General features: G+C 37.8%; 1 pseudogene; it reads left to right on the top strand.

Moving 5' to 3' along the window:
• Positions 1 to 3,364, top strand: part of LOC122647950 — a 5,387-nt pseudogene extending 2,023 nt beyond the window's left edge.
• The last annotated feature ends 12,282 nt before the right edge of the window (positions 3,365 to 15,646 follow it).

Raw genomic sequence — 15,646 nt, 5'->3', positions numbered from 1 at the left:
AGGCTAGGAATTACTTCCTCCTATGTTTATAAATTGCCTTGTTACAAAATAGAAATTCCCCTTGGCTAATGGAGAGTATAGCAAAATAGCAACTAAATAAAACTTACAAGGAAATAGAAACTCAAAATCTATAAAAAAGGCATACCTAAAGTGCACGAGGCTCCCGCCATTGTGGGTGCAGGGAGGGTCATAATGTTCGCAGCCTTACCCCGCTCGCAGAGAGGCTGTAACCTAAAAAATCTTGTGTTGTGGTTGTGCTTCTTGTGGTTGTGCATGTGTGTATATTGAAAGTGCTTTTGTCGCGGGAAGGGTGTGCTTCTTGTGGCTGTGCATGTGTGTATATTGGATTGGAAGTGCTTTTGTCATAGGATGGGTGTACCACAGGGACTGTATGTCTGATTATTATCAATGCCGAAGTGGGCTGCAAGTTTGAGTTGAGCGGTCAGGATAAAAAGGGAAAATTTTAAATACACTAATACACTCCCCTCTTAGTGTCAGCCATTGTCCACCACTTAATGACTAAGAAACAGAAAATAACTACTTAACCCCGCATGGGACTTAAATCCCTAATATTTGGGCTTATAGAATTGTCCCATTACAAAAATAAACCCAAAAATATAAAGCCCATGGCCCATACAACCCATTGGACACTCAAAATTACACGTAATAGCCTATTCTTGGTCCAAGTTTGATGGCCTGGTTTTGTCGCCTTCCGTTATTGTTCTCTTGAACTACATCAATATTTCTAGTGGAACATCCCCCGCAAATTTGCCTTCCCATAGTTCATGATGTCAAGGTAGCACCGAGGAACGATCAACCCAGAGAGAAGCATTTTGGACCTTTGGTGTACCATATACAAATTGGAACTAATTGAATGATGATTCCCCTTCCTACCGTGCTCATGATCACTAGTTACCATCGTATAGTACCAATGGGTTCGCTAAATTTCATACATTGGCTAGTTGTCGATAGGTCAATTGCTTTCGCTTTGTTGGTAAATAAATTTCCACATAATTCGTTTTTTCATTTTTATCTATAGGTCAAGCTTTGCGGTCATGGAACCTTGGCATCCGCACATTTTCTCTTTGCATACGAGGATAGCAAGAACAGATGTTATTGAGTTTGTCACACTATCCGGAGTTCGATTGCTAAAAGGATTCCTACGGGAAGCAATGTGGACGCGTCAAAGTTCTCGGATGGCTACCAGGAAGAGCACTTCTCTATAGAATTAGACTTCCCTACAATTCCTGTGCTCGGAGTGTGAATCTCACAGATATTCCATCACTTCCGTAAACCCCGAATGGCGCTCCTATGGTCAATATAAGTAAACAAATTAAAAGCCGGTGGTGGTGAGGTCTATGTACTTGTTTTATCCCATTCATTTATAATGACACTTGATTATGGATATATTAGGGTGCTTCCATTTGTGGAAGGGGGGAAATCAAGATGCTAGGGGCAAAAGATCCAGTAACAAGTGTAGTAAACACGCTTTAGTGTGCTTTAACTTGGGGACAACTTTAACCACTTTCATTTCACCACTGATAGAGCTGGAAGCCTCTCGCTTTCTTAATCCTAGTTCGTCTCCAGTTTCTTTGCTTAATGCTTGTAGCATTGCATGTAATTTGACACCGACTATCCCAGGTTGTACCATTGGATAAGAATATGTGCTTGTTTACCCACTCCTGGCACCACATGTTTGTTGGAAGCTAGGCGGATGCCTTTTTTTTGTAGCTCCAATATAGAAATTTTTGGCATTTGTACTTAAAGAGGTTACTTGGTTGCATTTTCTTAGGTCGAGCTCTCATCCTGAAAGACTGTTGCAGATTTAAAACCACAATTGGATGAGATACTTAAAATGTCCTCGCTAGAGGGCTCATTGTTACAGGGCCTGCTCTAATTGATCTGGATTTGATTTCTTCACGCTTTTTTAGGCATTCAAAGATGGGAATTAATGAGGTAACTTCTTTGTTACTTATGAACATAAAAATGGACTTGGTTTATTTATTATCTTCCATTTTATGAATACGTATTGTAACTTTGCCTTGTTGACAGTAATTTCCTTTTTGAAATGTAACTAATATTTAGAGACAACTAGTCAATATCATTATTATTAATACTTAGAAACTTATGTTGTAGAAGTAAATGTGAAAGATTGAGACACGCTTTATCATTTAATTAGTTAATGGAATAAATTTATTCCTTTCACTACTTCTCTTTAACATTAACCCTAAACTGAAATCACAAAACTTGTAATTTCTGGGGTGTCAATTATGGAAGCTGATGGCGGTCGGAGTGAGCGCTAGATTTTCTTGTGCTTTGTCACAGTGACTAATTACCGAGGATTCTTGTGCTAGATGCCAGTTATACTTCGCTTGACGTATCTTTTTTGTTTTGGAAGAAAATTTTCACCCCTTGGTGTTTACTAGTTTATATAAACTGTCGCTATGTTAAGTGGCATAATATCTTGGACTTTTAGTAAATCTGCATTCTGCTCTGCATAGCACTGGTACTTCTGGGCAACTTAAATTCTGGACATGACTTTGAAGGAGACATTCATGTTTCATCTAGTTGTTGGCGGGAATGTTGTACCAAACTAATGAAGATTTTTAGTTATATCGTTGTGGAACATTGCAAGCATCTTCCATCTTTTTCTTTTCCTCTTTGGGTTTTTTTTAATAGTTCCAAAGCCTTGTTGATTGTCTATTGATTGTTTTTCTAGAAGTTGTGGTAGTAGAGACTGGGACTTGGAGTAAAGAAATTAACCTTGTTTGGTAATAGTTGCTGTACAAAACAATGTGGTTTCTGCAGTGAAATAGTTTTTACGGGTTTGATTCTATTGTGTAGTTAAATCATTGATGGGACTGAGTGATGATGTCGCAAAGATTATAAAGTGAGAAGAATAATTTTTTGAACAGAATTTTAGACTGCTAGTATCCTTAATTGGTCTGGTCTGATAAAATGGTCTATTTATCTTGCATAATCCTGTTTGTGGAAGCGTACATTGTGCTTTAGTGACCTATTGGAGTAAAAAAAAAAAAAAAAAAAGCTGAAAATGTGATCTTGTTGCATACATGGTATCCTCTTTAACTCTCCTCCTCTTTCTATCACAGACACAAACACATGCATGAGATTTCTCAATAACACAAATTATATGGATTAGGCATCTCCAAGGGTGGAGTACTGGAATTGCATTTAGATGAGACAAACCAGAGAGTACTGATTCGAGGCAAAGCTGTTACTGTCATGGAAGGTTCCTTATTGTATAACCAAGGAAATTACTCCCTTTCCTTGGAATTGTATGTAAATTGTACCAATATTTTGGAATTTTAAAAGTATTTTTTTCCCCTTAAATACTTGCAGCTGATTGCTAGACCTTGTATTTGCATTGAATGAATGTCTACCAAGTTTTAGAATCTAATATATGTATGTGTGTATATATATGTATGTGTATATATGTAAGCTATTGGTTTCTCTCGTTTATTAACTTCAAGCGATACATACAGTGCATTCATGTCTTTTAATTAGTAAGCATTAATTTAAAAGGAGGGATCAACAGTGAAGGAAGCATTTGCCCATGTACTTTTATCAATTTAAGCGAATTTCCCGTGAATTTTACACAATTGCAGCCATTTTTGGTCCATGCTTTCTTTCATTTTTCTCCTTCTGAAAACAAATGACCATTTTGAGATCCACATGTAGTACTTGCTTCCAAATCTGTTGGGTCAGCTCTACTTGTATTTACTTCTATATGGATCTTTTGAGACAACCTTTGAAACATGGTTTAACTTAAAACAGAGATTTTTATAAAACACTGAGAAATTTCATTGAAATAGAGAAAATTTTTACAGTCCATCCCCAAGAAATATTTCACCACCAGGAAAAACCCCACAGAAAATCTTACAGCCACAAAACCCACTCAGTCACCATCTCCATATCCACATAGCATCCAACAATTCCCCACATTTATACCTGCCCAAAGTATACACACTCGTTACAAAACACTTTAAAAAATGGGAAGTTTATAATTTTCCAGGGTAAGAACTTTTACCACCTTCTCTTTCTAGTAACTTAATAGCTCCCTCAGAAAAAGCATCACCTCTGTAAAAACTTTTGGGGCAGCAGTTCTTTGGGGAAGTGTGGCCCCTGCATGCACGCTTGCATGGGTGCAGGCCAATGGGAATGTGTGTTAGAAGCATCAGGCGGATGGTTATTTTCGCCTTTCATGGGGTAGGATCGGTCATTTTGCCTCCTTCAGTATGCAGGCGTGGACAGTACACTCTCTCAAAGGAAATATTTCTCCAAAGTTTTTCACCTGAAATTTCCCTTCTTAACCATATATATGGTGATAGTTCTTTATTCTTCATGCAGCATGACTTGGTACTTTTAGTCTTAGAGCAATTAAACTTTAAGCAAGTAAGAACCTTGAAGAGTTGCTTGGGCTTATTTTAATGAGCTCTAATGGGTGGACCATATATATATATTCTTTTTTTCCAATTTTCATGTTTCTTTAAAATAATAATATGATCATGGATCATAATCTCTATTCACATAGGATATGGAAAGATTGGGTGGGTTTATGTAATACATGATTTCACATTTATCTCATAAGTCAATTTTAAGCCTGAAATGAGTATTGGAAGTGGTTAAAAAGTAAATTTTTAAGAAATAAATCTCATTATAAGTTGAAGGGCAAAAAATAAATTCACCACTTCATATACTCCACAATCAACAAGTCACCCTATAAAAAATGTTCACATATCATCAAGGCAAGCATGTGGAAACATGAATAAACACTGGGTGGGTTCATGCATTTAAGATCTATAACTACATCTTTCTCCTTAAGCAACTTTCATCTAAAATAAGAGAGGGTTAGGCATGCCGTCATTGCATCGATAAATTAGCGGCATACATCATTCACATGTGGTTGAGCGTGGGAGGGCAAAATGGATCTTTTACAAAAGGGAAGGAGGGAGGATGACACATGTTGTGCGTCTAGGCGTGCCCAGCCTTTTCCCTAAAGTAAACATAAAATGGATTTAAAATCTGAATTAAAAGTTCCTTCAAAAGGTTTCCCCACTACCCATATGGGGGAGGAAGAGAATCTCGAAGTCACACCAATGTTGCGTGAGAATGGGTTTTGTTAAGTGAAAATTACATGATTAGCTACTTTTGGGTTTTCATTTACAAAACTGTCCACCCTATGTTTGAGTTAACAAAAATAGACAAAACAAGTTTAAGATTTACAAAATTGGACAAAATAGTGTCTCTCCTCCCACACTTACTTTTTTAGACATTTTTACCCTGTCATTGTGTCTCGCCGAGGCATCCTTCGTTTCACAGCCTTGTCCCGACCACCGCCATCTCTGCTTTACCCAATATGAGAGGAAAAAAAAAAAAAAAGGATTTTTGAGGAGGGGAACTCACAGGAAGGAAGGAGAGTCACTATTTTGTCTAGTTTTTGTAAAACTAAACTTGTTTTTATCTATTTTTGTTAACTCAAACATAGGGTAGATTGAACCTAATAGTAAAGAAAAACTTAAAAGTAACTAATCGTCTTCAATTTTCCTTTATTAATAGGAGCTCACAAGATCGGGAAGAGAGACAAATATGTGGGAAATCGAGGAGTTTTTCTTTTTGGTTAAATCCCAAAGAGAGTTGAACTCATGACATCTTATTTATACGGTAAACATTGGTTATATGGAAAGGCATGTAAAAGGAATTCCCACAAAGTTAGCATAGAATATATTTTCCCCAATCACAATATGCTATTTCCTTGTATTGGGATCAAGTCTCATGATTTAATTTCCTTAGTTTAACTTCCTTGACTTTTAATTTTATTAAGGTTGTGTTTGTTTGTCACGACATCAATAGAATAGGGAAAAAAAACGAGGAAGATTCGATGCGATTTTTGCTCCAAATTTTCTGTATACGTTTGGTTGTCCATTGAATGAGAGAGATTCAGTTTTTCTTTAAATTTAAATTTACCTCAAAATAGCACAAATTTCTAATTTTGTAAAAGAGAATCTCCCCAAAAATTGTAAGAAAAAATGGATTTTCACAAGGAAAATCCTAAAAGAAAGAAAAGATAAGGGATCATGGCGTGTGCCCCGCATATGGTGTTTGAAATAGTGATGAATTTAGAGGCGGAAGTCATGACCAGGTTTCACCAGGTAGTGGAAGGAAGTGCAGCCGCCAGTGGGAAGGCTGAGCCGGTTCTATACGATATCGCCAGAAATTGTGAGAGCCTTGTCTTTGAGACAAAAGCACTGCCATTCGTTTCGCAGTGTTTTCCTCTTCCTTTTCTCTTCTTCTTTACTTTTTTCTAACCCCTCCAAATTAAATGCATCCCCGCAAATTTCATTTTCCCCTCCGACACAATTGATCAAACCACAACATCACTCTTGGGTAGTGATTACTGTGTAACCTCGACTCCATTGTTTGTCTTGCGATTAGCCGCATACGAGGAAGAAGAAACGTGGTAGAGAAAAGGGTCCTTAAGACTCCAACAATCACGAGAGATGCTTGGCAGAAAGAGGTGAAATTGGGTTTTGTTCCATCATCAATCATTAGAGGTTTGATATAGGAAGGTGAAGAGAAGAGAAGGAGAGAGAGGTCCCCGAACGCTGACACGGCTTTCAAATAGCTCCTTTGCTACTACGATATCCATAAGCTTCTGACTCTAGTAACCAATGTGAAAGTAGTTCCGGTGCTCGAGGCCCGATTCGACTGACCATGCTTGGGATCGAGAACAACACACCACATAAGCCGCCCCGCCACTGCACCCCCTTTCCTCGCTGCTTTTTGTGTAGTTTTTCCTTTTCTTTTCTATTACAAGTTTACAATCAAGCGAGGGAAAATTTTTATTTTTTCGTTTCTTTTCTTTTCTGTCCAGTTATTTATGACGGACACACCTTGAGGGAACAATTTTCCTTCCATCTCTCTCTTATTTAATCGCTTTGGATGAATTTTTATCTATTCCATTTCTCGATTTGCCTAAACTTAGATTGACAACACGTGTACACACGTGGCCTTTTTTTTTTTTTTGGAGTAAGGGAGCTTTGTATTAGAAAATAGGGAATAATTACAATCTATAGTATTTCTTGCCAAGGCATCCTCTCTCTTATAAGGCTGAGAGAGTCTGGGTGGGAAGTGTCTGTCTGGGATCGGTCTCTTGGGCCGAGTTTAAAGAACCCGGACGGAAATCCGCACATGAGTTGCCCTCGTGTCCATTATTACAAAGAGCATGACTCCTGAAGCAATTGGGAGTGCAGAATGTGTAACTTAAAGCTGAAAGTACCGTAAGGTCCCACAGTAATGAGGATAATTATCTGATTAGTGAGTCATGCTCGGACTTACGCATGATCCAGCCCTTGTTCCTTGCGCGAATAAGGCCCCCTTTGATTACCGGTAGTTCCATTAGAAAGAATACTATAAATGCGAACCTGAGCAGCGGCGATTCGCGAAACAAAACATGCCCCGGAGGAATCATACTTGATACTTTTGCCATGGCCCAGAGACCGTTCGAGTGAGGACTTGGAAGTCACGGTGATCGCAACACTTAAGTAGGAGGTTTCACATCCAAATCCTGTTTGTTGACTTATAAGCCAAAGCACATGATCTTCCATCTACTAAAGAAACCGTGGCACATTTTGAAAAGCGAACATTTTGACCTCGACCCTAACATCCTCTATTCTCTATCCTCTTTCTATTTCTCGCTCACTCTCTCCACTCCTCCCTCTCTCTCGCTCTGACACCAATCCCTCGCTCTCGCTTTGTTTGGAGTACCCATCGAAAGCGCAGTAGCCTAGGAAAACTGAAATGAGAGTCTTGTAGGACCCAGTTGCCCTTTGTGACCATGTAGGACATTATATGTCGAAATATTGAGAGATCGGAAACATAAATGAGTTGAAAGTTATTTTCTGTAAGACTTATAAAACAATTATTTACCTTGCCTCTTTGAGAACTTTTATGCTTAAAATTATATTAGAAAATTTGCGGGTTGAGTTGCTATCCTTAATGTTTGTCCTTAAGACCGTGAAACGCCCCTATGGTGCAACTAGGGAATATGACGAATCGGCCTCCCGATAAAACAGCCCATTGGCTCCCCGATTATGTTAGAAAATTTGCGGGCTGAGTTATGTAACTTGACATTGTCCTTAAGACCGTGAACACCCCCTATGGTGCAACCGGGAATATGCGAATCGACCTCCAAGATAAAAACAGCCCGTTGGCGCCCCGTGTCGTGCGCTCGACTACTAGACCCCTTGAAGTACTAAGTACGTGCTCGAACTAAAAGGAAAATACTTATAATAGTATTACTTCCAAAACTCAGCAGAACAATGGGAATAAATAATAATATGCAATATATGCATACGTGACCTGAGAGGAATTCTGTTTCAGAGAGCTTGATTGATTTCAAAGAAACTTGATTCATTTGAAGGGAGACTTGATTAATCTCAAGAGTCTTGATTAATCTCAAGAAAGCCCTTTTAATCCGTAAGGACTAGGATTCCCTCAATTATAGAAGAAACAAAGGCATTTAAGAAATAACATTTAGAGGAGAAAATAGGAGACAAAGGTAAAGAAAGATTAAAAGCTTTAGGAGCTCCGTAAAGGGACATAAAATGTCTCAAAAAAAATTGAATAAACAAATTAAAGAAGAGTAAAATGTTAAAGAAACTTATTTGTATTTAAACAAATATTTAAACCTATTTTGAATCTTAATTGTTTAAAATCATTTAAAATATCAACAATTCTCCCATAAGATTCAAAATACCGATGGAAATATAAAACAAAAAATTGAGTAAGGCACATTAGAATGGTAGGACACATCGTTGCGGATGTCTTTCGACTTGAATCTACACTAGGTGCGATAAAAGCCACGCTCACAGTCCGCGGGAAGTCGAGACTTCTTGGATTTCTTTAAATCATTGGTGTAGCCGGTGACTTACCATCCATATCCTACCACCGAATGACTTATAATCACCCTTTTTTATATTATGGACATTTTGGCCTTGTTCCCATTTGGACTTATGAATGTTTAGAGAATTTGCCCGTAAAATTCTCATGGGGGCCTCTCCCCTTACATCCACTTAGGCCTATAGTATGCACCACAGTTAACATACCCCCTGACATGAGATTTAGGCGATTGAAGGTCTGCTGACTCATCCTCTGGTCATTGTGGTGAGTACTTTTCCCATATCTAATCCCGAATAGGATTATGATAGAACTGGTCAAGTCATCAAGTGATTTATTATAAATTAGTACTTATTTTAAAAACTACCCGTGGTGACAATCAATTCAAGATTAGGGTAATAAGAAGTGTTTTGTCCACTTCATTTGAGTATTGTATATTTCTTTTGTGGTGAAGGTGGGTGCAATATCATTTAAATATATAATAAAGCGCGGTGTGATTGATTGAATGGAGTTCTCCCATTATGACTTGTGTTGATGGTGGAACTAAATGATACCTTATCATTGTAAGGAATTAATGCTTGGAATGGCGTGGCCTGAGCAACAAAGCTGCCATTGGAATATGAAACTATAGTATGTCTTAAGTCGATTAAGTTTTGCATTTATAATTGATTTTGTGTTTCGTGTAAGGATTTATATTAAGAAAAAGCAGGACCAAAAATGCATATTTGTTTATTTATTATCATTTTTGTAATCTCATCGTGGATTTGGGACTATGATTTGTGATGTCTTGCTCAATGGTTTTCCTTTTTTAATGTGAATGGCTGCTCTTTCTTCATTTGGACTTCTTCGGACCAATGGTTCTTGTGATCGTGGGCTTCAATTTAGAATTGGAGAATTAACTTGGAAAGGCTTTGAATGAGTATGGTGGAAGCATAGGATTTGTTTTTGTTAGTTTTTCTTTTATTTTAGTTATTTAGTAAATTCAAGCTCCACTTGGTGGGTCTTTATCTCAAATTGGTAGAGCACTTGGAACATGCGTATGTTCAAGGATGGTGGTTTGAATCCACCAAGGCCTTTTTTATTCAGCTGTTCATAGCATAGTCGGTTATGACACTAATCACGCAAGAACCCCGAATTTAATGACTTTGTCTTTGAAATTTCACAAAAAATTTATATGTATGTTCATAAATTAAATGGATATGGATTTTTTACCATATGTAGAGATCTGTTGTTGAAAATGCCCGTGCTATGAGTTTTGCTTTGTTGAAGTAACATAACACCAATTAAAATATTTTCCGGACAAAATTCAAGTAGAATCGAATTGGTGGACTCGGGAGTATCCAAATAGTCTTACATATGGATTCAGCGGATTCCACAGCGAGAACGGAAACCAAGCACGGTTTTCAAGCTAGATTCCGCACGACAAATTTTAGGTAACCAAAGCGGGTTTTCTCGAGAGTCCAAATCCCATGAACGATTCTTAAGAACCGATCCAATTTAAGAATCAGACTCTATGACACCTTCAATCAAACGCGTCTAAACTATACGAAGCAGAGAGAACCACATCTTTTTCTCCTCTTCTTCAGCTTCTTCCTCCCAAAAAATCAATCACGCTGCTCGGTTCCGCAACTCTCTTTTGCTTTTCTTCTGAAGTTTCGAGCGTTGCAAACATTCAACGACCTCTTCGGCCATGGAGATCTAAAGCCGCACCGCTACGTTCGCTACTCCCTTCTTCTTCTCTTCCCGGTTTTGAGCACCCGGTTTCTCTGTTGCGGGGTTTTTGACATCAACAGGTAGTTTTTAGTTTACAATTTTAATATTAATTTTTGTAAGGCCGTTCACCCACCAGGTCCAGAAAGCTTAGCTATACATGACCTGCTATTGGGCCTCCATGAGAAATTTCAGAGCACACCGTTTCTCCCATTGCGGCGACATCAGCAATTAATTTTTAAGTTTAAAATTTTAATATTAATTTTTGTAAGGCCGATTCACCCACCACCAGTCCACAAAGCTTGGCTGTACATGATCCTGCTATGGGCCTCCATCAAACCAGGCTTATAAGCGTTCACTTCCATCAGTTGTCTTGATGTAGTTGATCTTAAAGGAAGGTGCCTATGTGGCTCCTGCAATGGATCAATAGAGATCTGCAGATGTTATTTGTTCTCATTCTCGCGAGACAGCCATAACGTCTAATGCATTTGTAATGTGAACCTTCCTTCGTTATTTAGTCTGAAATCCGAAAATGTTTTTATGTTAATTGGCTCTATGTCGAGAGTACGATGAGAACTAAGCTTCTAAATGTAATTGTTTCCCTTTGGAACTAACAACTGCAGCAGCAAAGAGCTTTATGCAGTTTGGTTTGGAGTCCACCATTTTTAGCCATGTTGAAGCTGTAGAACAAAATAATGAATGGATGTGGGTTACCCACTGGTCCTAGTTTGCTTGAATCATTCTCATTAGATCACCATAGGCTACATACAGTCCCTGGCTGCAGATTGTGGAAAACCCAGTGCAGAATTCAATCCTAGTAGGCAGTGTTTTTAACTCTCAAATTGCAAGTCAGCCCTGGAATCATGTGTTGCCAAATGAGTAGTAGTGTTCTGTTGATTGTCATGCCAATATTCCCTGGAGATACCTTATGGAGTGTCTTAAAACAAGATTGCTTTGTTCTGGGCATAAGTTTTGTAGAGATTGCAATGCACTTGATTGTCTTAAAACAAGATTGATTGTATCATGGTTTGTGCCTATGTGCTTGTGATTCTCTCTCTTGTATGTATGTTCCATTTGGGATTTGTCACATATGGGTGCATTGTCTGAAAGAATGTTATGTATGTCCCATTTGGGGTAAAAATGGCATGAAACAATATAGCTTGTGTAGGTAGGTGACTCTTTAGCTCAAAAATGGAAGAGCACCTTGGATTTACCGAGGAGATGGTGGTTCAAATCCACCAAGAGTCATGCAACTAATAGGGGTGTGCTCCTAAAAAGGGAGAATAAGAAATCAGTACAAATAGGGATGTGCTCCTCAAAAGGACACCAGTACAAATAGGATAGCATGGCTCTTGGTTATATAATACCAATATGTTCTAAACATTGACAGCTCTGTTTTATTCTTCTTTCCATCAACTATATAAATTAGTTAAACCTACGGATGCTTTTTCCTCTCAATTTCAATCTGTTTTGCTATCATTAGTCTATCTCTATCTTGTTTAGCCCTAGTTTTTGTTTTGCTTCTAGTTCTACTCTTTAAGTTTTAGTTAATTTTGTGTTTAAGTTTCCATCAACAATTTCCAAAGATTTTCTTAACCAATAGTCTTGGCGGAGTCGAACCTCCATCTCCTAGTATTTATCCAGGCGCTCTCCCTTTTTGAGCTAAAGACTAACCTACACAACCACATGCCAGATTCTATCTGCTTGAAGTGAATGAAAGAATTAAAATGAAACCCAAAAAATTAAAACCCAATAACCCTCTGCTGGAGGAGAGAGATAGTTGTAGTAAAAATTATTCAATTTTGTTTAAATAATGTGGTTCCTCTATATGTTTAGAACAATTGAAACATGTTGGAATGGCTAACTGATGAAGGTGACCACACTATATCCCACAACATAGGCTTGTAAACAGTAGTTTAGATCCTTTATTGAGGGTTTTCTGCTGATCTCTCATAAACAGTGGCTTGACAAGGACCGAATAATATGGAATGTAGACCACTATGTTTCAACTTCCAAAGATGAAATTGAAAAAATATATATAATCTGTATAATTTTTTTTGGGCAAATAATCTATATTAAAGAGTTTGAATAATCTGTATAAAAGTGTTTGCATAATCTATTCTTCCAATGGCTTCTAATGGTTCAACCCTATTGGCCTATTCTGTATTCTCTTTCTTCAGGTCAGCCAAATCATCTGCTGGCTTGTTACAAAATCAATCTTTCCTTAACATACCCAAGGAAAGAGCATACCTCACTATATCAATGGCATCTTGAGTGGAAGACGAATTAGGGAGTCATGGCAAAGATTTTAAAATCAGAATCACATCAAGCGATTTATACAATAGAATTTCTCTAAAAATGAAATCCTAAACGATTTATTTTCAGAATTTTTTTACACAAATTTTTTTTGCTTAGCATGAACACAAAAGCCCTAAACTAAGATAGATACACCACACTTGTTCTGCAGTTACCTTATATTGCAAGTGGAAAAGATAAAAAGAACATTAAAACAACAAATAGTAGCATCAAACACACAATTTCAGAGATAAAACATTGCATCATTCACACAAAACAGAGCAACCAAATCCATAGACGATACAACTAGCTCAAATGGATTCACAAAGTCAAGTTAAAACATCACAAAAGAAGAATCAAAGCCCTGTGTGACTGAAAGAGTTCCCCAATCAACGGAGACTATTTTATTTGTTAAATAATTTTTTTGTCACAAATGCTGTTGAAGCCTGAAGGTTGAAGGTTTCTGTATCGTACTATCGTGTGTGGTGGTGGACCGGTGGTGGGTGGGAGGCCTTACAAAATTTAATATTAAAATTTTAAACTAAAAAATTACCTGTTGATGTCGTCTTCCTGCAACAGAGAACCTGGTGTGCTCTCAGATTTCTGGAAGAGAAGAAGAAGGGAGTAGCGGAGCGTAGCAGATGGCTTTAGATCTCGATGGCCGAAGAGGTCGTTGAACGTTTGCAAGGATTCTCTGAAACCTCAGGAAGAAAAGAAAGAGAGAGTTGAGGAGCGGAGCAGATGAGTTTTGGGGAGGAAGAAGAAGAAGAAGAAGAGGAGAAAGAAGATGGGGTTCTCTGTTTTGTATAGTTTGGGATTTGAGAGAATATGGGTTTGGGGTTTGGGCATGGTTTGTGTAACCTTTGAACCGGTTGGGTTGGGCAGTTTAGGGGTTCAAGTCATGGTTCAATGGTCTCATAAAGGTTTGTACAAAAATTTGAAATTTTTTGAATACTTTCATTCTGAAACGTTGGATGACTACTTTGACACGTGGTGATCTGTGAGAGTTTGAAAGTAAGATAGAAGTATGAATGGAAGTAGAAGAGTACGGTTGGGTAATTTTGTCTAAAGATGACTTGGGTAATTTTATCTTTTTATATGTCTTTTTTAACAGAATTAGTCACTTAGGGTAATGGTTGATAGTAATTATAAAAAGTAGGGGAGGGCGATGATATTTTTTAAAACTTAGATCTTTGGATTGATATTAAGGATACTTAGAGAGGAGGGGATGATATTTTTCCAAAGATGAAAGATGAAATAAGAAGAAAAATAAAAGAAGAGGGCACGGCTAATGGCTATGGGAATAGAATGGGATCCCCTCTGTTATCTGTCTCGTGGGTTTATATATCTCTTGGTGTTCAAAAAAAGAAGTTTAATACTAAGAAAGCATGAGAGATAGACGGCTAATGGCTATGGGAATAGAATCGGATCCCCTCTCTAATCTGTCCGTGGGTTTATATATCTCTCGGTGTTTAAAAAAAAGTTTAATAATAAGAAAGCATGAGAGATAGAGGAGATGTAGGAATAAAGGATCCGTGAGTGATTTTTAGTAGCAGAGAGAGAGAGAGAGAGAGAGAAGTGGAATAAAACTAGGAAAGGTGGGATAATCCGTGGCTGTTTTTGTAGTTGGTTTTTTAAAAAGAATAATATAAAAAAAGGAAACAAAAACAAAGAAGGAAAACGTGCGAAATGGAGGAGAGGTAGAGGGAGATGGCGATTTGGAAACTAAGAGAGAGGACAGGGAGAGAGAGAAAGAATTAAAGTTGGAATAGAGAAATAACCACTAGTAGATGAGAGGGAGATATTAGGGAGGAGAGAGAGAGAGAGTTTAATCTTAAATTATCTATTTTGATTAAAATTCTGTTTTTGAGAACCTCTCTCCTCACGGCCCTAGGATGGATTCTTGAGAATTAAAGTTGCTTCAATTAATATTCGGATAGTATGAGCCCAATATCGGATATCTTAAGAAGATTTCCCAATTTTATAAAATGATGATTATGCTTTTGGATCTTGGAAAACTTCTTCCCACGTCTCGCCCGATCACTTGTGAGTCGATCCATGGGTAGACTGGTACCTGTGTAGCATTGAACTACTCCGATCTGATTTTCTTAATTTAGTCTCTCGAAATGTATTTTTCTCCAATTCTTCCTATATGTCGAAAATACCCTGTACCTTGAAAAAGATAGATAATATCCAAGGTAGTTCCATTCTAAACACATAAAATACATAATTAAATGAAATATTTTCACACATAAATATGCTTATCACTCCTATCTCACCAATATATATATATCATTTACTGGTTTGTCACGTGTGGCCTCAACCTCTATGGCTGCCTTAACCGAAACTGCATTAGATTTCCCAACACTTCCAGAATTATTTGAGTTTTTAATCTCAACTGCACCACTTGAAATCACACTTCCAGTTCCATTTGAATTTTTAAACTCAACTGCTCCACGTGGAACCACACTTCTAGAATTATTTGAATAATTAATCTCAACTACGCCACCTGTCTTCTCTCTAACTGCTGGAACTGATTGATCAGTTGGAGTCGCCGGCGCCACCTTGTCTGAAACGCCAGAAGAAACCTCCGGCGGTAAGGAGCGTTTTCCTTTTGCCCTGCGTCCCCTTGGACGACGCTGCCAATTCTCCTCGACCTGCATGGCATCATGAACCAAATCACGTTATTCCTGAGATTTATTGATGGCAGCAATAGGACAATATT

The sequence above is a fragment of the Telopea speciosissima genome, unplaced genomic scaffold, assembly GCF_018873765.1.
Source record: "Telopea speciosissima isolate NSW1024214 ecotype Mountain lineage unplaced genomic scaffold, Tspe_v1 Tspe_v1.0298, whole genome shotgun sequence".
Classification (NCBI taxonomy): Eukaryota; Viridiplantae; Streptophyta; class Magnoliopsida; order Proteales; family Proteaceae; genus Telopea; species Telopea speciosissima.
Note: the sequence above shows the minus strand (reverse complement) of the source record. Positions and strands in the feature narration are given on the sequence as shown.